The sequence below is a fragment of the Pseudophryne corroboree genome, chromosome 10 (assembly GCF_028390025.1).
Source record: "Pseudophryne corroboree isolate aPseCor3 chromosome 10, aPseCor3.hap2, whole genome shotgun sequence".
NCBI lineage: Eukaryota > Metazoa > Chordata > Amphibia > Anura > Myobatrachidae > Pseudophryne > Pseudophryne corroboree.
Genome location: NC_086453.1, coordinates 40,688,199 through 40,712,080, shown reverse-complemented (window position 1 = coordinate 40,712,080; position 23,882 = coordinate 40,688,199). Strand labels below are relative to the sequence as shown.

The window sequence follows — 23,882 nt, the reverse complement described above, 5'->3', positions numbered from 1 at the left end:
TGTTTGCTGTTCCAAGGAGCTTACTGTCTAGAAATGTATAATCTGCAGAGGCAGTTTCTGTACCTAGAATAGTATATGGGTAAATTCCATCTATTTTTTATTTTATTTTACTGCTTGTCATAATTTGCACATATACATTGTGCTTCCAGCCTTCCACCCGACGGACATTCAGCAAAAGGCTTTGTGAAGCCAGAAAGGCTTTTGCTGAGTACCTACTGTCAATGGAAACCGTACAATGGGGACATCATCTACACTATAGACGGCATATTCTGTGCAGCCATAAACATTACTGCTGTTTGCTAAACACAGAACGGAGAGCTAAAGGGGTTATGTCTCTGTTATATGGAACCCTTAATATGAAATGATCAAAAGCTTTACTACCCTTTGTCATCAGCCAATCACAAGCAGCCAGGTGAGGAAGCGCTTCTGGTTGGCTGGCAGTGATGGTCTATGTTGTTCATAGTGCAAGTGAGGGGGGGGGGGGTTGTGTGTTTTTTTTATTTAAAGTGATTTCTCTATTGGTGGTGGTGGGGTGTTATTATTTGGACTACCTTTATATGAAAAAGAGAAAAGTGTTTTGGGGTTTTTTTTTGGACTTTAATGGACTATGATATACAGTAGATATAAATGTATTTTAATTGATTCATTTTGTCACCAAGGGTTTGGGGGAGTACACGTTGAAAATTATGTTTATTTTAAAAAAAAAGAAGGAAAATAATGGTCAGGGGCTTTAGTGACCCCAGAGGCCACTGAGGTGGCAAGTTGGCTCTCTGTCCTGACAATCAGTCCAGCAAGCAAGAGAAGAACCCAAATGCTTTTCTAGATGGTAAGCACTGGGTGTGTTTTACTATGGTTTGTAATGACAGTGGGATCCCACCAGTGTTCTTCTGGCACTTCTGGCAAATGCCAGGCTAATGGCCTGCAGGGCCAGGCCGGTAACATAGAGTGCTGGCCTTGCCGACTAGCGCAGTCTTCCGGCTCGCAGCTCAACCACCCTCCCGCTTGTCTGCGTTGGGCACACAGATAGATGGGGGTGTGCCGCAAGGCCAGGCTCCCCTGACTCATGGCACGCCCCCCCCCCCTCAGCTGTGACCACGCCCCCTTGTCGTACATGCACTGTGAAATTCAAGGGCTCCTTCACGGCCCCATTCCGTCCCTGAACCCCACACATGTGGCCTAATTCTGGGGCTTGCTGAGAATTAAGACTGTGATTTTATATATGTGCATTTACGATAAATTAGGTATCCAGTCTGTAGGTCGACCTCCCGTAGGTTGACAGTCATTAGGTCGACCACTATTGGTCAACATGCATTAGGTCGACATGGTGTTTATGTTGACATGACCAGTAGGTCGACACATGAAAAGGTCGACATGAGGTTTTGTTTTTAAAAAAAAAAAATGAAACTTTTTCTTACTTTACTATCCACGTGGACTACGATCGGGAATAGTAACCCGTGCTGGGCGCAGCGGTAGCGGAGTGAGGCACCTTGCCCGAAGTCGCTCGTCATGCGAGGGGACATGGTGCACTAATTGGGGTTCTCCGTCACTTTTTTCGAAGAAAACGACACCACATTTTAAAAAAAACAACTCATGCCAACCTTTTTCCATGTCGACCTTTTCCGTGTCAGCCTCATGGCCATGTCGATCTATTCCAGGTGTCGACCTACTCACTGTTGACCGATAGTGGTCGACCTAATGACTGTCGACCTAGTTAGGGTCTACCCAATAATCCACAACCAATAGAGTAATAGATAGACAGAGGTGAAGTACCAGCCAATCAGCTTCTAACTGTCATTTTTTAAACACAGCCTGTGACACGGCTGATTGGCTGCCACTTTATCTCCGGACACTTTCTCTCCATCCAAGGCTTAGTAAATAGGCCCCTCAGCCCAGGTAAGAAACGTGTGTATTTCAGCAACCAGCATTGTTATAATATAAGTTAGGTTATATTTATTATAGCAGCTATGAGTAACCATTGCGCAACAGCCTTGGTTAAAGAAACTAAACATGGGGATAAGTGTTATAAAGAGATCCTGAGTCATAAAGAGAAACATTTGTTCATTTGCAAATGAAACCGTATTTTAGTAAGAGAATGCTGTGAACGTTCTCGGTGTCACAAGTCTGGAGTGTCGGGCGGATTACCCAGACTCTGTCGCTTGCCTGCAATGTGTGACTGACTCCCTGCACCATATGCTCAGACTCCTGTCCTCCTGTTCAGCCGTTCGCGGAACCTCCACAGACTCAGTTTCATTTCAAGGGGGGGTTTTATAGATTTTTTTTCCTATTTCGTGTTCCTGCAAATCCCCTGTGCTGAGACAGATCCAATTGTAGGGATTGTTCTCCTGCCGACTCCTAGCGCCGCACCCCGCCGTATGCGCCTTTTGTGTGCTCAGCTTTCATTTTCATTCTGAGCGGAGATCAAAGAATTCCCCCCAGATCCTAATTTTATTTATTTTCATGCGGAAGATTTGTTTCATCAGTTTTAGGAAACAATAGACAGTAATGCAACCTGAACAGGACCCAGCGATCCATGAAAGTCAATGACGTGATTCCCATTACTCAAGTTGATAGTGAGAAAGTTTCTTTTCGGCATAGGGAGAAGATGTAATACTAGTAATACACATATATACACATAGAGACGTACAGGCAGGTGATTGGTGGCTGCTCATTTTGCTGCAGTCTCTTCTTGCAGATGCTGCTGCAGAGCTTCCCTGGTGCAGATCTGTGCATTAGATTGTGTAAGGACTATGATGCCCATTGTCAGCACCCGTAGGCACTGAAACACCACTTGGTGCGTCTTTAGATGCCATCATTGGCCACACCATCGTATGGTCTGCAGTGTGAGCGGTTGATGATTGTTATACGCAGTTGCTTGCAGTGACACGCCTAAACCATGCTTACCGACATTCTGGCTGCTCTCTGCAGGAGAGAGCAGCCAGGTCGGCTCAGAGGGCGGGTAGGGGAGGCTGTGACGTAGAGGAGGGGGCGGGGTGGAGCAAGGGCGGGGTCACGGTGATGCCTCCTTTAAGCCACGCCCCCGTTCTGTAATGCCACGATCACCGGCATTACACTGCAGGGGGCATGGCTATGATGAGGCGATTCAGCAAGAATCACGTCATCAACTGCCCGGACCGCCCACTTTACACACTAAGTGGGCGGCCGGGCAGCTGGGACCCCGCAAATCGGGAGACGTGCCTGCTCTTCGGGGGGTCACCCGATTTTCGGGAGCCTCCCGGCCATTCCGGGAGAGTAGGCAAGTATGGCCTAAAGCATTTCCTGTAAAGGGCCTTACACACTGCGGGATCCGCCGCCGAGCTGCCCGACGGCGGATATGGGCGACGGGCCACCCGGCGGTGCACGCGCGGGGGGGGGGGGGGGGCAGTGATTGGGGGAGTGAAGTTTCTTCACTCCCCCCGTCACCAGGCTCCATAGCAGTGCAGGCAAACATGAACGAGATCCTCCATATTGGTCTGCATGCACAAGCGACGGGGCACCAGCGATGAACGAGGGCGGGGCCGCGCATCGTTCATCGCTGGTGCCTCCGCACTGAAAGATATGAACGGTATCTCGTTCATTAATGAACGAGATTGTTCATATCTTTTAGTATTATCGCCCAGTGTGTAGGGCCTATAAGAGAAACAGAGCAATTGCATGACAGCGGAGTGGGTTAAACGTCAAGTCTGGGGGCTGTCTTGTGGGACCCCATGTTATTGGCTTGTCTAATGTGGGTTAGGGTTGTGTAGTTATGTAATATGCATAGGCAAACGCAGGGGGGTTTCCAGTTGCACAGAACCACCCCTTCTTCCCCACAGCCTTGCCAGCGGCCACCACATGCAGTATAAAGGGTGGAATAGAGGAGCTGCACATGCCCAGTGGCAGCAGATATTCCCACCAGGTCTGCTGTGTGTGTGACTGTGGATCTGAGAGCTCAATCACCTCAACAGACAGAGAATCTGGTAAGTGACTTACTGTGAGCATTGGGCATGCATCTGTCTGATGTGCTGTATTACCTAAACTGCATTGTGTTTGGGGCAGCCTATAGCTCGTTAGCGTTACATGCTAATTATGCATCCTTCATGGGCTAAAAGACAATTGTCTACGATCAAACATTTGGAAATCCCCACCCCAGAAATCCTGCATTCTCCCCTGGTGCATGCATGATAATATACCAGGATAATATCATCAGGACTGAAACTAGGGGGGGAGCTAAGAGGACACGTGCCCTGGGTGGCAAATTACTGCCTTGCCCCAGGAGACCAAAATCCTCGTTTTGGCCCTGATAACATCAGTGCACTGTAGAAGATACACCATAGTCCTGTGCAGTATAAAGTAACCTAGTATGTATAATGTATAATTCAAGTGGACAGTCAGGAACCTGATCCCTATAGGAGGTGGTGGGCCCTCAAGCAGTGGGGCCCGTACCCCTGTGGGCCAGTCCAATCCAGGCCACGTCCCCTGTCTGGTGTGGCTGCGCCCCTCTTCAGCGTGGCATTACAGAGGGCCCCGCTATTCCCAGTGGGGTGTGACCATGCAAACCACACCCCTTACCACTGAGGACAATTGGCCCTAGCCAGCCCCCTCTCTCCAAAACAATTTCTACTCTATATTATTAATGAAGGATTCAGAAAGAAACAAGCAATTGGTTTCTAGTACATGTACTGTAACCGTAGCGACTGACACCCTCACAAATGTATTTACAATGTTATTTAGATCCTTATTTGGACAACATTTTAGTAACAGGGTTAAATAGTAACTCCCCGCTGTCCCTGTGTTCCTGTGCAACTGTTAAACGAATGCAGTCTCCCTCCCTTCATTACATGACAGATCCTTACCCCAGGCCCCTGCAGCGGAGTGTCAGTAACCTTGCTTATCGAAACAGCAGCGGCAGAAGCTGAATTGAAGTCAGGAAATTGGGACCCTCCAGGCGCATACTTCTGCTAGACCAATCCACGTCGGAATGTTTCCTCCATCCAATCACTCATTTATGGGCCTTCTTTTTTTTTTTTTTCATTACTTTTTTTCTTCCCCCCTCCTTTAAAATGTGAAAAATTCTCCTTCTGTGATTACTCAGCGAGCGGAATTTGTGGCAGTAATAACATCTCCTTTGCCATTCATTAGGACGGCTAATAGCCTGCTCTGTGCAGTGCGAGTCGGTGCCCGCGGGGTGCCAGACGCTCTGCTTGTACCGTATTTATTACGTTGTTATACTTCCACTGTCACTGCGAATTGCAGCAAGATACAGGGTGTGAGCATTAGAGATGAGCGCCTGAAATTTTTCGGGTTTTGTGTTTTGGTTTTGGGTTCGGTTCCGCGGCCGTGTTTTGGGTTCGAACGCGTTTTGGCAAAACCTCACCGAAAAAAAAACACTAAAAAACAGCTTAAATCATAGAATTTGGGGGTCATTTTGATCCCAAAGTATTATTAACCTCAAAAACCATAATTTACACTCATTTTCAGTCTATTCTGAATACCTCACACCTCACAATATTATTTTTAGTCCTAAAATTTGCACCGAGGTCGCTGTGTGAGTAAGATAAGCGACCCTAGTGGCCGACACAAACACCGGGCCCATCTAGGAGTGGCACTGCAGTGTCACGCAGGATGTCCCTTCCAAAAAACCCTCCCCAAACAGCACATGACGCAAAGAAAAAAAGAGGCGCAATGAGGTAGCTGTGTGAGTAAGATTAGCGACCCTAGTGGCCGACACAAACACCGGGCCCATCTAGGAGTGGCACTGCAGTGTCACGCAGGATGGCCCTTCCAAAAAACCCTCCCCAAACAGCACATGACGCAAAGAAAAAAAGAGGCGCAATGAGGTAGCTGTGTGAGTAAGATTAGCGACCCTAGTGGCCGACACAAACACCGGGCCCATCTAGGAGTGGCACTGCAGTGTCACGCAGGATGGCCCTTCCAAAAAACCCTCCCCAAACAGCACATGACGCAAAGAAAAAAAGAGGCGCAATGAGGTAGCTGTGTGAGTAAGATTAGCGACCCTAGTGGCCGACGCAAACACCGGGCCCATCTAGGAGTGGCACTGCAGTGTCACGCAGGATGTCCCTTCCAAAAAACCCTCCCCAAACAGCACATGACGCAAAGAAAAAAAGAGGCGCAATGAGGTAGCTGTGTGAGTAAGATTAGCGACCCTAGTGGCCGACACAAACACCGGGCCCATCTAGGAGTGGCACTGCAGTGTCACGCAGGATGTCCCTTCCAAAAAAACCTCCCCAAACAGCACATGACGCAAAGAAAAAAAGAGGCGCAATGAGGTAGCTGTGTGAGTAAGATTAGCGACCCTAGTGGCCGACACAAACACCGGGCCCATCTAGGAGTGGCACTGCAGTGTCACGCAGGATGTCCCTTCCAAAAAACCCTCCCCAAACAGCACATGACGCAAAGAAAAAAAGAGGCGCAATGAGGTAGCTGACTGTGTGAGTAAGATTAGCGACCCTAGTGGCCGACACAAACACCGGGCCCATCTAGGAGTGGCACTGCAGTGTCACGCAGGATGTCCCTTCCAAAAAAACCCTCCCCAATCAGCACATGATGCAAAGAAAAAGAAAAGAAAAAAGAGGTGCAAGATGGAATTGTCCTTGGGCCCTCCCACCCACCCTTATGTTGTATAAACAAAACAGGACATGCACACTTTAACCAACCCATCATTTCAGTGACAGGGTCTGCCACACGACTGTGACTGATATGACGGGTTGGTTTGGACCCCCCCCAAAAAAGAAGCAATTAATCTCTCCTTGCACAAACTGGCTCTACAGAGGCAAGATGTCCACCTCATCTTCACCCTCCGATATATCACCGTGTACATCCCCCTCCTCACAGATTATCAATTCGTCCCCACTGGAATCCACCATCTCAGCTCCCTGTGTACTTTGTGGAGGCAATTGCTGCTGGTCAATGTCTCCGCGGAGGAATTGATTATAATTCATTTTAATGAACATCATCTTCTCCACATTTTCTGGATGTAACCTCGTACGCCGATTGCTGACAAGGTGAGCGGCGGCACTAAACACTCTTTCGGAGTACACACTTGTGGGAGGGCAACTTAGGTAGAATAAAGCCAGTTTGTGCAAGGGCCTCCAAATTGCCTCTTTTTCCTGCCAGTATAAGTACGGACTGTGTGACGTGCCTACTTGGATGCGGTCACTCATATAATCCTCCACCATTCTATCAATGTTGAGAGAATCATATGCAGTGACAGTAGACGACATGTCCGTAATCGTTGTCAGGTCCTTCAGTCCGGACCAGATGTCAGCATCAGCAGTCGCTCCAGACTGCCCTGCATCACCGCCAGCGGGTGGGCTCGGAATTCTGAGCCTTTTCCTCGCACCCCCAGTTGCGGGAGAATGTGAAGGAGGAGATGTTGACAGGTCGCGTTCCGCTTGACTTGACAATTTTGTCACCAGCAGGTCTTTCAACCCCAGCAGACCTGTGTCTGCCGGAAAGAGAGATCCAAGGTAGGCTTTAAATCTAGGATCGAGCACGGTGGCCAAAATGTAGTGCTCTGATTTCAACAGATTGACCACCCGTGAATCCTTGTTAAGCGAATTAAGGGCTGCATCCACAAGTCCCACATGCCTAGCGGAATCGCTCCCTTTTAGCTCCTTCTTCAATGCCTCCAGCTTCTTCTGCAAAAGCCTGATGAGGGGAATGACCTGACTCAGGCTGGCAGTGTCTGAACTGACTTCACGTGTGGCAAGTTCAAAGGGCATCAGAACCTTGCACAACGTTGAAATCATTCTCCACTGCACTTGAGACAGGTGCATTCCATCTCCTATATCGTGCTCAATTGTATAGGCTTGAATGGCCTTTTGCTGCTCCTCCAACCTCTGAAGCATATAGAGGGTTGAATTCCACCTCGTTACCACTTCTTGCTTCAGATGATGGCAGGGCAGGTTCAGTAGTTTTTGGTGGTGCTCCAGTCTTCTGTACGTGGTGCCTGTACGCCGAAAGTGTCCCGCAATTTTTCTGGCCACCGACAGCATCTCTTGCACGCCCCTGTCGTTTTTTAAAAAATTCTGCACCACCAAATTCAAGGTATGTGCAAAACATGGGACGTGCTGGAATTTGCCCATATTTAATGCACACACAATATTGCTGGCGTTGTCCGATGCCACAAATCCACAGGAGAGTCCAATTGGGGTAAGCCATTCCGCGATGATCTTCCTCAGTTGCCGTAAGAGGTTTTCAGCTGTGTGCGTATTCTGGAAAGAGGTGATACAAAGCGTAGCCTGCCTAGGAAAGAGTTGGCGTTTGCGAGATGCTGCTACTGGTGCCGCCGCTGCTGTTCTTGCGGCGGGAGTCCATACATCTACCCAGTGGGCTGTCACAGTCATATAGTCCTGACCCTGCCCTGCTCCACTTGTCCACATGTCCGTGGTTAAGTGGACATTGGGTACAACTGCATTTTTTAGGAGACTGGTGAGTCTTTTTCTGACGTCCGTGTACATTCTCGGTATCGCCTGCCTAGAGAAGTGGAACCTAGATGGTATTTGGTAACGGGGGCACACTGCCTCAATAAATTGTCTAGTTCCCTGTGAACTAACGGCGGATACCGGACGCACGTCTAACACCAACATAGTTGTCAAGGACTCAGTTATCCGCTTTGCAGTAGGATGACTGCTGTGATATTTCATCTTCCTCGCAAAGGACTGTTGAACAGTCAATTGCTTACTGGAAGTAGTACAAGTGGGCTTACGACTTCCCCTCTGGGATGACCATCGACTCCCAGCGGCAACAACAGCAGCGCCAGCAGCAGTAGGCGTTACACGCAAGGATGCATCGGAGGAATCCCAGGCAGGAGAGGACTCGTCAGACTTGCCAGTGACATGGCCTGCAGGACTATTGGCATTCCTGGGGAAGGAGGAAATTGACACTGAGGGAGTTGGTGGGGTGGTTTGCGTGAGCTTGGATACAAGAGGAAGGGATTTACTGGTCAGTGGACTGCTTCCGCTGTCACCCAAAGTTTTTGAACTTGTCACTGACTTATTATGAATGCGCTGCAGGTGACGTATAAGGGAGGATGTTCCGAGGTGGTTAACGTCCTTACCCCTACTTATTACAGCTTGACAAAGGGAACACACGGCTTGACACCTGTTGTCCGCATTTCTGGTGAAATACCTCCACACCGAAGAGCTGATTTTTTTGGTATTTTCACCTGGCATGTCAACGGCCATATTCCTCTCACGGACAACAGGTGTCTCCCCGGGTGCCTGACTTAAACAAACCACCTCACCATCAGAATCCTCCTGGTCAATTTCCTCCCCAGCGCCAGCAACACCCATATCCTCCTCATCCTGGTGTACTTCAACACTGACATCTTCAATCTGACTATCAGGAACTGGACTGCGGGTGCTCCTTCCAGCACTTGCAGGGGGCGTGCAAATGGTGGAAGGCGCATGCTCTTCACGTCCAGTGTTGGGAAGGTCAGGCATCGCAACCGACACAATTGGACTCTCCTTGTGGATTTGGGATTTCAAAGAACGCACAGTTCTTTGCGGTGCTTTTGCCAGCTTGAGTCTTTTCAGTTTTCTAGCGAGAGGCTGAGTGCTTCCATCCTCATGTGAAGCTGAACCACTAGCCATGAACATAGGCCAGGGCCTCAGCCGTTCCTTGCCACTCCGTGTGGTAAATGGCATATTGGCAAGTTTACGCTTCTCCTCCGACAATTTTATTTTAGGTTTTGGAGTCCTTTTTTTACTGATATTTGGTGTTTTGGTTTTGACATGCTCTGTACTATGCCATTGGGCATCGGCCTTGGCAGACGACGTTGCTGGCATTTCATCGTCTCGGCCATGACTAGTGGCAGCAGCTTCAGCACGAGGTGGAAGTGGATCTTGATCTTTCCCTAATTTTGGAACCTCAACATTTTTGTTCTCCATATTTTAATAGGCACAACTAAAAGGCACCTCAGGTAAACAATGGAGATGGATGGATTGGATACTAGTATACAATTATGGACGGGCTGCCGAGTGCCGACACAGAGGTAGCCACAGCCGTGAACTACCGCACTGTACTGTGTCTGCTGCTAATATATAGACTGGTTGATAAAGAGATAGTATACTCGTAACTAGTATGTATGTATAAAGAAAGAAAAAAAAACCACGGTTAGGTGGTATATACAATTATGGACGGGCTGCCGAGTGCCGACACAGAGGTAGCCACAGCCGTGAACTACCGCACTGTACTGTGTCTGCTGCTAATATATAGACTGGTTGATAAAGAGATAGTATACTCGTAACTAGTATGTATGTATAAAGAAAGAAAAAAAAACCACGGTTAGGTGGTATATACAATTATGGACGGGCTGCCGAGTGCCGACACAGAGGTAGCCACAGCCGTGAACTACCGCACTGTACTGTGTCTGCTGCTAATATATAGACTGGTTGATAAAGAGATAGTATACTCGTAACTAGTATGTATGTATAAAGAAAGAAAAAAAAACCACGGTTAGGTGGTATATACAATTATGGACGGGCTGCCGAGTGCCGACACAGAGGTAGCCACAGCCGTGAACTACCGCACTGTACTGTGTCTGCTGCTAATATATAGACTGGTTGATAAAGAGATAGTATACTCGTAACTAGTATGTATGTATAAAGAAAGAAAAAAAAACCACGGTTAGGTGGTATATACAATTATGGACGGGCTGCCGAGTGCCGACACAGAGGTAGCCACAGCCGTGAACTACCGCACTGTACTGTGTCTGCTGCTACTATATAGACTGGTTGATAAAGAGATAGTATACTCGTAACTAGTATGTATGTATAAAGAAAGAAAAAAAAACCACGGTTAGGTGGTATATACAATTATGGACGGGCTGCCGAGTGCCGACACAGAGGTAGCCACAGCCGTGAACTACCGCACTGTACTGTGTCTGCTGCTAATATATAGACTGGTTGATAAAGAGATAGTATACTCGTAACTAGTATGTATGTATAAAGAAAGAAAAAAAAAACACGGTTAGGTGGTATATACAATTATGGACGGGCTGCCGAGTGCCGACACAGAGGTAGCCACAGCCGTGAACTACCGCACTGTACTGTGTCTGCTGCTAATATATAGACTGGTTGATAAAGAGATAGTATACTCGTAACTAGTATGTATGTATAAAGAAAGAAAAAAAAACCACGGTTAGGTGGTATATACAATTATGGACGGGCTGCCGAGTGCCGACACAGAGGTAGCCACAGCCGTGAACTACCGCACTGTACTGTGTCTGCTGCTAATATATAGACTGGTTGATAAAGAGATAGTATACTCGTAACTAGTATGTATGTATAAAGAAAGAAAAAAAAACCACGGTTAGGTGGTATATACAATTATGGACGGGCTGCCGAGTGCCGACACAGAGGTAGCCACAGCCGTGAACTACCGCACTGTACTGTGTCTGCTGCTAATATATAGACTGGTTGATAAAGAGATAGTATACTCGTAACTAGTATGTATGTATAAAGAAAGAAAAAAAAACCACGGTTAGGTGGTATATACAATTATGGACGGGCTGCCGAGTGCCGACACAGAGGTAGCCACAGCCGTGAACTACCGCACTGTACTGTGTCTGCTGCTAATATAGACTGGTTGATAAAGAGATAGTATACTCGTAACTAGTATGTATGTATAAAGAAAGAAAAAAAAACCACGGTTAGGTGGTATATACAATTATGGACGGGCTGCCGAGTGCCGACACAGAGGTAGCCACAGCCGTGAACTACCGCACTGTACTGTGTCTGCTGCTAATATAGACTGGTTGATAAAGAGATAGTATACTCGTAACTAGTATGACTATAAAGAAAGAAAAAAAAACCACGGTTAGGTGGTATATACAATTATGGACGGGCTGCCGAGTGCCGACACAGAGGTAGCCACAGCCGTGAACTACCGCACTGTACTGTGTCTGCTGCTAATATAGACTGGTTGATAAAGAGATAGTATACTCGTAACTAGTATGTATGTATAAAGAAAGAAAAAAAAACCACGGTTAGGTGGTATATACAATTATGGACGGGCTGCCGAGTGCCGACACAGAGGTAGCCACAGCCGTGAACTACCGCACTGTACTGTGTCTGCTGCTACTATATAGACTGGTTGATAAAGAGATAGTATACTCGTAACTAGTATGTATGTATAAAGAAAGAAAAAAAAACCACGGTTAGGTGGTATATACAATTATGGACGGGCTGCCGAGTGCCGACACAGAGGTAGCCACAGCCGTGAACTACCGCACTGTACTGTGTCTGCTGCTACTATATAGACTGGTTGATAAAGAGATAGTATACTCGTAACTAGTATGTATGTATAAAGAAAGAAAAAAAAACCACGGTTAGGTGGTATATACAATTATGGACGGGCTGCCGAGTGCCGACACAGAGGTAGCCACAGCCGTGAACTACCGCACTGTACTGTGTCTGCTGCTAATATATAGACTGGTTGATAAAGAGATAGTATACTCGTAACTAGTATGTATGTATAAAGAAAGAAAAAAAAACCACGGTTAGGTGGTATATACAATTATGGACGGGCTGCCGAGTGCCGACACAGAGGTAGCCACAGCCGTGAACTACCGCACTGTACTGTGTCTGCTGCTAATATATAGACTGGTTGATAAAGAGATAGTATACTCGTAACTAGTATGTATGTATAAAGAAAGAAAAAAAAACCACGGTTAGGTGGTATATACAATTATGGACGGGCTGCCGAGTGCCGACACAGAGGTAGCCACAGCCGTGAACTACCGCACTGTACTGTGTCTGCTGCTAATATATAGACTGGTTGATAAAGAGATAGTATACTCGTAACTAGTATGTATGTATAAAGAAAGAAAAAAAAACCACGGTTAGGTGGTATATACAATTATGGACGGGCTGCCGAGTGCCGACACAGAGGTAGCCACAGCCGTGAACTACCGCACTGTACTGTGTCTGCTGCTAATATATAGACTGGTTGATAAAGAGATAGTATACTCGTAACTAGTATGTATGTATAAAGAAAGAAAAAAAAACCACGGTTAGGTGGTATATACAATTATGGACGGGCTGCCGAGTGCCGACACAGAGGTAGCCACAGCCGTGAACTACCGCACTGTACTGTGTCTGCTGCTAATATAGACTGGTTGATAAAGAGATAGTATACTCGTAACTAGTATGTATGTATAAAGAAAGAAAAAAAAACCACGGTTAGGTGGTATATACAATTATGGACGGGCTGCCGAGTGCCGACACAGAGGTAGCCACAGCCGTGAACTACCGCACTGTACTGTGTCTGCTGCTAATATAGACTGGTTGATAAAGAGATAGTATACTCGTAACTAGTATGACTATAAAGAAAGAAAAAAAAAACACGGTTAGGTGGTATATACAATTATGGACGGGCTGCCGAGTGCCGACACAGAGGTAGCCACAGCCGTGAACTACCGCACTGTACTGTGTCTGCTGCTAATATAGACTGGTTGATAAAGAGATAGTATACTCGTAACTAGTATGTATGTATAAAGAAAGAAAAAAAAACCACGGTTAGGTGGTATATACAATTATGGACGGGCTGCCGAGTGCCGACACAGAGGTAGCCACAGCCGTGAACTACCGCACTGTACTGTGTCTGCTGCTAATATATAGACTGGTTGATAAAGAGATAGTATACTCGTAACTAGTATGTATGTATAAAGAAAGAAAAAAAAACCACGGTTAGGTGGTATATACAATTATGGACGGGCTGCCGAGTGCCGACACAGAGGTAGCCACAGCCGTGAACTACCGCACTGTACTGTGTCTGCTGCTAATATAGACTGGTTGATAAAGAGATAGTATACTACTAATATTATATACTGGTGGTCAGGTCACTGGTCACTAGTCACACTGGCAGTGGCACTCCTGCAGCAAAAGTGTGCACTGTTTAATTTTAATATAATATTATGTACTCCTGGCTCCTGCTATAACCTATAACTGGCACTGCAGTAGTGCTCCCCAGTCTCCCCCACAATTATAAGCTGTGTGAGCTGAGCAGTCAGACAGATATATAATATATATAGATGATGCAGCACACTGGCCTGAGCCTGAGCAGTGCACACAGATATGGTATGTGACTGACTGAGTCACTGTGTGTATCGCTTTTTTCAGGCAGAGAACGGATATATTAAATAAACTGCACTGTGTGTCTGGTGGTCACTCACTATATAATATATTATGTACTCCTGGCTCCTGCTATAACCTATAACTGGCACTGCAGTAGTGCTCCCCAGTCTCCCCCACAATTATAAGCTGTGTGAGCTGAGCAGTCAGACAGATATATAATATTATATATAGATAATAGATGATGCAGCACACTGGCCTGAGCCTGAGCAGTGCACACAGATATGGTATGTGACTGAGTCACTGTGTGCTGTGTATCGCTTTTTTCAGGCAGAGAACGGATTATAAATAAAAGTGGTGGTCACTGGTCACTATCAGCAAAACTCTGCACTGTACACTACTGAGTACTCCTAATGCTCCCCAAAATTAGTAAATCAAGTGTCTAAACGGAGAGGACGCCAGCCACGTCCTCTCCCTATCAATCTCAATGCACGTGTGAAAATGGCGGCGACGCGCGGCTCCTTATATAGAATCCGAGTCTCGCGATAGAATCCGAGCCTCGCGAGAATCCGACAGTGTCATGATGACGTTCGGGCGCGCTCGGGTTAACCGAGCAAGGCGGGAAGATCCGAGTCGCTCGGACCCGTGAAAAAAAACATGAAGTTCTGGCGGGTTCGGATTCAGAGAAACCGAACCCGCTCATCTCTAGTGAGCATGTGAGCTTACACTCTATACATTACATGTTGCACCTGTCACCGCAACGGAACAGAGAATGTAGAAACATGTTTTAGTCCGTGATGGCTGAAAGTTTACAAATTCTAGTTTGTGGGGCTTTTTTTAAGGGTGATAGAGTAAAGGATCTGGGTTTTTTTTTTTTTTTTTTGAGAAACCACACTCTGAACATGGGGGGTCATTCCTACCCGTTCGCACGCAGCTGTTCTTCGCTGCGGTACGAACGGGTCGGAACTGCGCATGCACGGCGTGCGGATTGCCCACGTGCGTCGTTGCCTGGCGACGGACATCGCCAGGCAACGGAGCGCCCAGCGGGAAAAAAAGACGCAGCGCTGGACGGAAAAAGATAGACAGCGGAGAGGCGTTCCGGGGCGGATACTCACCGTTGGAGGCCGTTTTCGAGGAGTGCTAAGAAGAACGCAGGCGTGTCCAGGCGATCGGAGGGCGGATGTCTGACGCCAGGACCGGGACCTTCATCGCTGGATCCGTCGCACTGGGTAAGTAGGTCTAGGGCTAGTCTTGTTTTGCAAGAAACTTTTTAAGCATAGCAGGGCTGCACAAGCGACCGCAGCCCTGCTATGCTAAAATACACTCCCCCATAGGCAGAGATTAGTTGATCGCACGGGCAGCAAAAAGTTGCTGGCTGCGATCAACTCGGAATGCCCCCATGGCCCCTAACAGAGCTTATCTAGACCTGTGTTAACTACAAAGTTTTCATCGTTGACGGTTTGGGTTTATACTGTCCTCTGTCTGCGTCCAAACCCAATGAGCGTGTTGGGTTCAAACTGAATGGTTCATACACGGTAAGTACTCCTGACTTGGGCCAGGAAGCAAGACAGTGAATCCAGGCACAATATGCGGTTAGCATACCGCCCATCATGATCCCGGTTGTCACAATACCACCGCCAGAATCCCGACAGGGCCACCATACCGCTGCCGGTTTACCGGCGAGGTAAGTGATTGCCCCATGACACCCATAGAGGGAGAATAGAAGCTATCGCGTGCGTAGCTTTGTGGCGCTTGTCCCCCCCGCCCCCCGCCGACATTCCGCCGCTCAGGATGCCGATGTCGGGCTAATGACAGGCACAGTATGCGGTCACAGACAGCAACCCTTGGTAGACAAAGAAATATGGCGTGATTCAGAGATAGGCGGTTTTGCGCAGCAGCTGCGTCTTTGGATGAAATTGCTGCTGTGCAAAAATATTCTAAAGCTGCAGGAGGCGTGTGACGGAAAAAGACGGCAGCATCTCAGATCCGAGTGCTGCGGAGGCCAGTAAATCTGTGTCGGCAGATGCAGACTTTGGCCCCGACCACTCCCAGAAAACGTGTCAATCATGCTGCGCTTTTGTTGAGATTGCGTGCGATCTGGCAAGACTCGTTCAAATGTACATTTGGGTGGTCTGCGCAGGCGCACTGGCCACAGTGCACGTGTGTGACCTTACACATTGCAGCTGCATCCCGGAAGGATGTGGCCGCAGTGTGATTGGCGGCGGCAGGTGTCCACGAGGCGGCAATGCGGTGTTGTGGGGGGGGGGGGGGGCGTGGTGTAACGAACGGGGGCGGGCCAGTGGCGCTTTCGGGGCAGCTGCGTGACGTCACGCAGCCGCTCTGATTTAAAAAATATCGGCGGACCGCCTGACAGCCAGAGGTCGATCTTAATTCGATGTTTCGGATGGTGGCCTATCACACATGCTTGGCAGCCTTACCCTGTGCTGGGCAGCCCACAGCATGTGGAAAGACGGACGCAGACATGGCTGCGTATATAGTGATCTGTGTCTATCTCTGATTAAAATGCTTCCCCCACCAGATCACGCCATTATACGTGAGATATTAAGGCTAATATCACCCATTAATGTAATGCTATAAGCAATGCAGATTTAATAGGTCTTTAAGAGTTAGGGGTCTACTTATTCAACTGGGATCAGCCACAAATGCCGCATTCTCCAGAGACGGGCTATTGCAACTTCTTGTCCGATTTAGGAAGGGGTTAGTGGTGGAGAAATCTGGACAGTGCATCACTTAATTTATCAAGCGGTGAAAAGTTTTTCTTTTTCACAGCAAAGTTTTCATAACCCTCTTATGGTCTGAGGGGTCCCCTGTGCCGATCGCATAATTTATCTTAGAACCCTAATAAGCTCATTACACTAAAATAAAGACACAGGGGAAATTTACTAAAGAGCTATTTTAGATCAATTTAAAAACAATCTAAAATTGATCAACATGGACAGGGTGTTTTAGGGACATATATATAGGGACGATATATATAAAAAAAAATCGATGCTGGACGTTTTTTTAAAGTCTAAAGTCAGTCAGTTTTTGTCAGTTGCATTCAAAATCGTCAAAAATTGACTACCACTTCCTGTTGATTTTCTATTGGACAAAATGTACCACATGCAAGAAGCTGCTGTGGTTCCTCTAATTCTGGTGTGTGTGCATCTCCGATGGTGGGGTGCCTGCACATGCGCAGGACAGAATGGGTCCTGCTTCGTCCCACGCAGTGCCTCCAAAACCGCAGTCTGTCACCGCTTGGGGGTGGGGAATCCTAAGACGCAGGAGTGATGTGCCCAGCATCCATCTGTGAATGAGGCCCATAATTCCTACAGCCACAGTGAACCACATTATTATTATTTTTTTATTTTTGGTCAATTTTGAGTCGATTTTCAAACTGACTGCTGGTAAATGAAAGATTTATATAGACGTCAGTGGAAAAGTACTGATGGTGTGTTTGATGACCTGTTTTAGTCTAACACGCCTTCGTTACTTTTTAAAGTAGGTTTTTCAGTCGATTTTCAGTCTGATATAGGGGGTTAGCTCTGATTTGCAAAATGAAAATCGAGCTTTAGTAAATTTATCCCACAGAGACAGCTTTGGCAAAAATTGATAGGCCACAGAACTGAGCAAAATCCAACAAAGCACAACTAACAACAGCAAACAAATGCATTGAAGGGGTATACTGCCTGTGGTGCCTATAGCGACACAAAATTACGGTATCCAACTCCCGCTTCTAAACGCAACCATGAGGGAGGTGTCGCCACTCCCGTAAGGGTGGTGCAGTTCACTATATAGTCATGAAGAGGAGTGCACCCCAAAACAATTAAAATCGAAACCACTGAGCACCAAGCAATAGGGAAGGTAAGGTGGGAAATGCTGCACCAGCCAAAGAGGCATGGATCTATGTAACACTGCAGTAAATAATACCGCCTAACACTCCCCCTAAGGCGCAACCTTGGGCCCACCACCAGAACCAGCCTCTAGCCTTGTGGTTCAAGCCACATCAGGCATATGCTGCCTTCTGTTCTTCATTTACTTGGGGTGAGCATCGCCGGACATGAAGCTCCCTCCAATCCTAGAACCAGAGGTTACTACTGGGGGCATAACTACAGGGGGCATATCTACTGGGGGCATATCTACTGAGGGGGCATATCTACTGGGGGCACAGCTACTGAGGGCATAACTACAGGGGGCATATCTACTGGGAGCATATCTACTGGGGACATAACTACAGGGGGCATAACTACTGGGGGCATAACTACTGGGGGCATATCTACTGGGGGCATAAATACTGGGGACATATCTACTGAGGGCATAACTACTGGGGGCATATCTACTGGGGGCATATCTACTGAGGGCATAACTACAGAGGGCATATCTACTGGGGGCATATCTACTGAGGGCATAACTACAGAGGGCATATCTACTGGGGGCATATCTACTGGGGGCATAAATACTGGGGACATATCTACTGAGGGCATAACTACTGGGGGCATATCTACTGGGGGCATATCTACTGAGGGCATAACTACTGGGGGCATATCTACTGGGGGCATATCTACTGAGGGCATAACTACAGAGGGCATATCTACTGGGGGCATAGCTACTGGGGGCATAAATACTAGGGACATATCTACTGAGGGCATATCTACTGAGGGCATATCTACTGGGGGCATAACTGCACGGCATATCTACTGGGGGCATAACTACAGGGGGCATATCTACTGGGGGCATAACTACTGAGGGCATAACTACAGGGGCACATCTGTTGGGGGCATAACTACTGGGGGCATAACTACTGGGGGCATAACTACAGGGGCATATCTACTGGAGGCGTATCTACAGGGGGCATATCTACTGGGGGCATAACTACAGGGGGCATATCTACTGGGGGCACATCTACTGGGGGCATAACTACTGGGGGCATATCTATTGGGGGCATATCTACTGGGGGCATGACTACTGGGGGCATAACTACAGGGGCATATCTACTGGGGGCATAACTACAGGGGGCACAACTACAGGGGGCATATCTACTGGGGGCACATCTACTGGGGGCATATCTACAGGGGGGCATATCTACTGGGGGCATATCTACAGGGTGCATAACTACAGGGGACACATCTACTGAGGACATAACTACAGGGGGCATATCTACTGGGGACATAACTACAGGGGGCATATCTACTGAGGGCATAACTACTGGGGGCATATCTACTGGGGGCATAACTACAGGGGGCATAACTACAGGGGGCATGTATACTGAGGGCATAACTACAGGGGCATATCTACTGAGGGCATATCTACAGGGGGCATATCTACTGGGGACATATCTACTGGGGTCATATCTACTGGGGGCGCATCTACTGCGGCATAACTACAGGGGGCATAACTACAGGGGGCATATCTACTGGGGGCATAACTACAGTGGGCATATCTACTGGGGGCATAACTACAGGGGCATGTCTGCTGGGGGCATATCTGCTGGGGGCATATCTACAGGGGGCATATCTACTGGGGGCATATCTACTGAGGGAATAAGTACTGGGGGCATATCTACTGAGGGCATATCTACTGGGGGCATAACTACTGGGGGCATATCTACTGGGGGCATAACTACAGGGGGCATATCTACTGGGAGCATAACTACAGGAGGCATATCTACTGGGTGCATAACTACAGGGGGCATGTCTACTGGGGGCATAACTACAGGGAGCATGTCTACTGGGGGCATAACTACAGGGGCATATCTACTGGGGGCATAACTACAGGGAGCATTTCTACTGGGGGCATAACTACAGGGGCATATCTACTGGGGGCATAACTACAGGGGGCATGTCTACTGGGAGCATAACTACAGGAGGCATATCTACTAGGGGCATATTTACTGGTGGCATATCTACAAGGAGCATAACTACTGGGGGCACATCTACTGAGGACATAACTACAGGGGGCACATCTACTGGGGGCATATCTACTGGGGACATAACTACAGGGGGCATATCTACTGGGGGCATATCTACTGAGGGCATAACTACAGGGGACATATCTACTGGGGGCATACCTACAGGGGGCATGTATACTGAGGGCATAACTACAGGGGCATATCTACTGGGGGCATAACTACTGGGGGCATAACTACTGGGGCATATCTATCTACTGGAGGCATATCTACTGGGGACATAACTACAGGGGACATATCTAATGGGGGCATATCTACTGGGAGCGCATCTACTGGGGGCATATCTACTGGGGGCACATCTACTGGGGGCATATCTATTGGAGGCATATCTACTGGGGGCATAACTACAGTGGTCATATCTACTGGAGACATAACTACAGGGGGCATAACTACATGGGGCATATCTACTGGGGGCATAACTACAAGGGGCATAATCTACTGGGGACATAACTACAGGGGGCATATCTACTGGGGCATATCTACTGGGGGCATAACTACAGGGGACATAACTACTGGGGGGCATTACTACTAGGGGCAATACTACACGGGGGCATTGTATAGGGGGCATTTAATAAGGGGCATCACTCCTGGGGACATAAGGGGCACTACTACTGAGGACACTGTAAAAGGAGCACCAATACTATGTGCTCTACATAAGGGGCACTACAATTGTGGGCACTACCACTACACTGAGCATTGCATAAGGTGCACTACTACTGAGGGCATTGTATAAGGGGCACTACTGCTGTGGGCATTATATGTATTAAGGGTGCTACTACTGTGGGCTTTGTGTATAAGGGGCACTAATGTGTGTCATACCATGAATAAGAGACACTACTATGTGGTGTAATGTGAATAAGATTGTGCTACTGTGCGGCGTAACAGGGGATGGGGGGTGGAGGGCGAGTTCCACCACCTCTCTAGGACCACTTTAAGCACTGCCTAGAATGCCTTCTTCTGCAAGGTGCGTCCAAAAGCCGCCTCGCCACACGCAATAAATATTGGGGAACTTAAATGTTCTGTATATATACATAAAGGTCTTTGTAGCCGTTCACTGAATATTTGTCTTGTAGCTTATGGCACTGTTGCTATTACAGTCTACGGCAATACTTCATGTTTACCTCCAACATACATACATTTATATGTATAGAGATATGCAGAATAGGAGTGCGCCCCTTTGTATACCACCCCTTATCAACAGCGCAAGTGATTCAATTTTACCATAAATATGTTGATTGTTTATCTTTTTAAACATATGTGAGTAATAAATCATTATAGTAACTCCATTCTCATTACAGTTCTTATAGCCCATAAATTACTAATTAGTCATCATGTTGTCGATGAAATTATTATAACATATGGAATAAAACTGAAGCACTTGGAAAAATACCAGCCGACTTCTTGTGATTCATAGGGGAGAATTTAAATCCATATGGTTTAATTGATTATTCTGATGTTTAGGGCTGGAAATTCCCAGCAGTCTGTGTCTAGCAAAAAAATAATGCACGCAGACAAGTAAAAGGAAGTTTACTGGCAATCGTAGAGGGAGTTCCTAGAAACTTTTGAACCAGCACCAAAATTCTATAGACTGTGGCCTCCTGGCTGGGCTCAGTCATATCCATTGTACAATAGTCAACTCGTCCCAATTCCAAATTGTGTTTCAAATACTGCAGATCAGGTATGACCTTTTAGGAGTTTGTTTGTCTCAGTTTGTGGTTCACGGTTTGCATTTGAGGTTTGCATTCACATTAAAGTTCTTACGGATTTTTATGTTTAAACACCAAATAAGTTTTTTTAAATGGTTAATGGCGAGACGCATTAATGATCACATTTATAATGCGATCATTAACGTCCATCTTTGCCTGCTTACTTGCGGTAACATCATTCTTATCCTTGCCGGGACATCTGCGCAGTAACCAGCTGTCCTGACGATGTCTTAACTTCAGAGTTTCTGATCCGGGCGGCTGACGGCCATCGGCACAACAAACAAGTAATGGAAAGGGATCCATTGGATCTCTCTCCTATGAATTTTGTGGAAATTAGCCCACAGACTACAGTAGCCAACACCATCTAGAGATGACGTTAATTATCGGGCACAAGCTCCAGAAAGCATTGCAGCACCGTAGAAAGTGAAACCCATTGGGTTTGCTTAGGCTTACCTTACTACAGGGTGATACAAAAGTCGCAGTCATAGGCGTGCGCAGCACATTTTATTAGGGGGTGCACCGTCGGAGGGGTATGTCTAGCACCACCTTTTGGGCGTGTCTAGCACCATCTATTGACGGTCATCGTAATATAAAATATCCACCCTTGTGCCAATCCTAATAAAGCAGATACATTGTCAGATGTTGTGGTGTGCACCAGACAAACACCCCTGATGGCACTAACTACAATTACACTGCTCCTCCTTAGCCTGGTCTGGCTCCCCCTCTCTTTCCCCTGCAAGCTGCAGCAGCTTACTTACAAGTCAGTCACTCACTGACACTGACAGTCGCAGACTAGTACTGCTGCTGCTGGAAAAACGAATGACGCGTCAATGCTGCTGCCGGCCGCCTGCCAGTATTGAATTTGTCTTCCTAAGAGGAACGCTGGCTGCATGCTGCTCCTCATCAGTGTCTGGCGTTGGCATAGCATAGAAGGAGAGAGGTGGGAATGTGGCGGGTGTGACGGGTGGGCGGTGGCATCCTTGATTAACCCAGGCGTCCGGTCAGTAATGCAGTCCTGACAGGGTGCAGCGCAGAGGGGACAGTAATCAGCCTGCTCGGCGATCGCTGCATCAGGCATGTGAGATCGGGGTGCCAGACATTAGGGGGTGCCTGTGCGCACTAGGCACCCCCCCTGCGCACACCTATGGTCGTAGTACACCCTTTAGTTCCAAAAACTGTGCAGGAAATGGGAAAACTGAATACTCAAGTAAGGTATGGGTGAGGTGGGCTATCTTTTAGGGAATGTACCGAACATAGGCGCCATCTTGAAATCTGACATTTTGAATCTAAGTCAGTTTTTTCAAACGGAAAGGGAGTCGTGTAACATGTCAAACAACACCTCAACAATGGTTTTGGCATCCTTTGTGAAGAGCCAAAACCATTGTTGAGGTTGTCTCGTCAGTAGCACTCTTTAGACGACCACTCCATAACTTGTCAGCCACAGTCCCAGTTTCCCGGAATTTTAAAATTAGGCAACTGACAGTGTTATGTGAAATCGGAGGTCTTTCTGGGAGCCGGTTGTTAAAATCTGCAGCTATGACACGGAAACTTAGTTCTCCAGACGTCAAAATAACCTAAATTCTCTCCTCTTTTGTCAAAGCATCTTCAGTTGCCGGCAACAAAAAAAGGGTTGTAACTTTTGAACCATAACTACTATTTCAAATCTGTTTGCAGCAATACACTTTTCATCAAATTCTGATGTTGCCTGACATGTTACACAACCCCACTTTCCATTTGAAAAAAACTGACTTAGATTCAAGATGGCCAATTTCAAGATGGCGCCCATGTTCGGTGCATACCCTAAAAGATAGCCCACCTCACCCATACCTTACTGGAGTATTCAGTTTTCCCATTTCCTGCACAGTTTTTGAAACAAAAGGGTATACTGCAACTTTTGAATCACCCTGAATATCTTTAAACAAGGACACTCATGGATTACACAGGTTCTCTAGCTGATTAAACTGTGTGAAATGCAGGTTTGAAGTCAGCAAACCACAGAACCTGTGTAATTCATGAGTGTCCCGGTTTAAAGGGATAGCATGGTAAGCCTAGGTCCGCTGAGCCATGGGATCACAGAAGATATCGGAGATGCCTGCTGGGGACCCTAGTTATACATTATGGGGATCCATAAGTGAT

The 23,882-nt window shown here is 47.3% G+C and overlaps 1 protein-coding gene across 2 annotated transcripts in view; it reads left to right on the top strand.

Annotated features, from left to right (window-relative positions):
- Window positions 1–23,882, top strand: part of IGLON5 (IgLON family member 5) — a 550,261-nt gene that overhangs the window by 491,453 nt on the left and 34,926 nt on the right. The gene's annotated exons all lie outside the window — the stretch shown is intronic.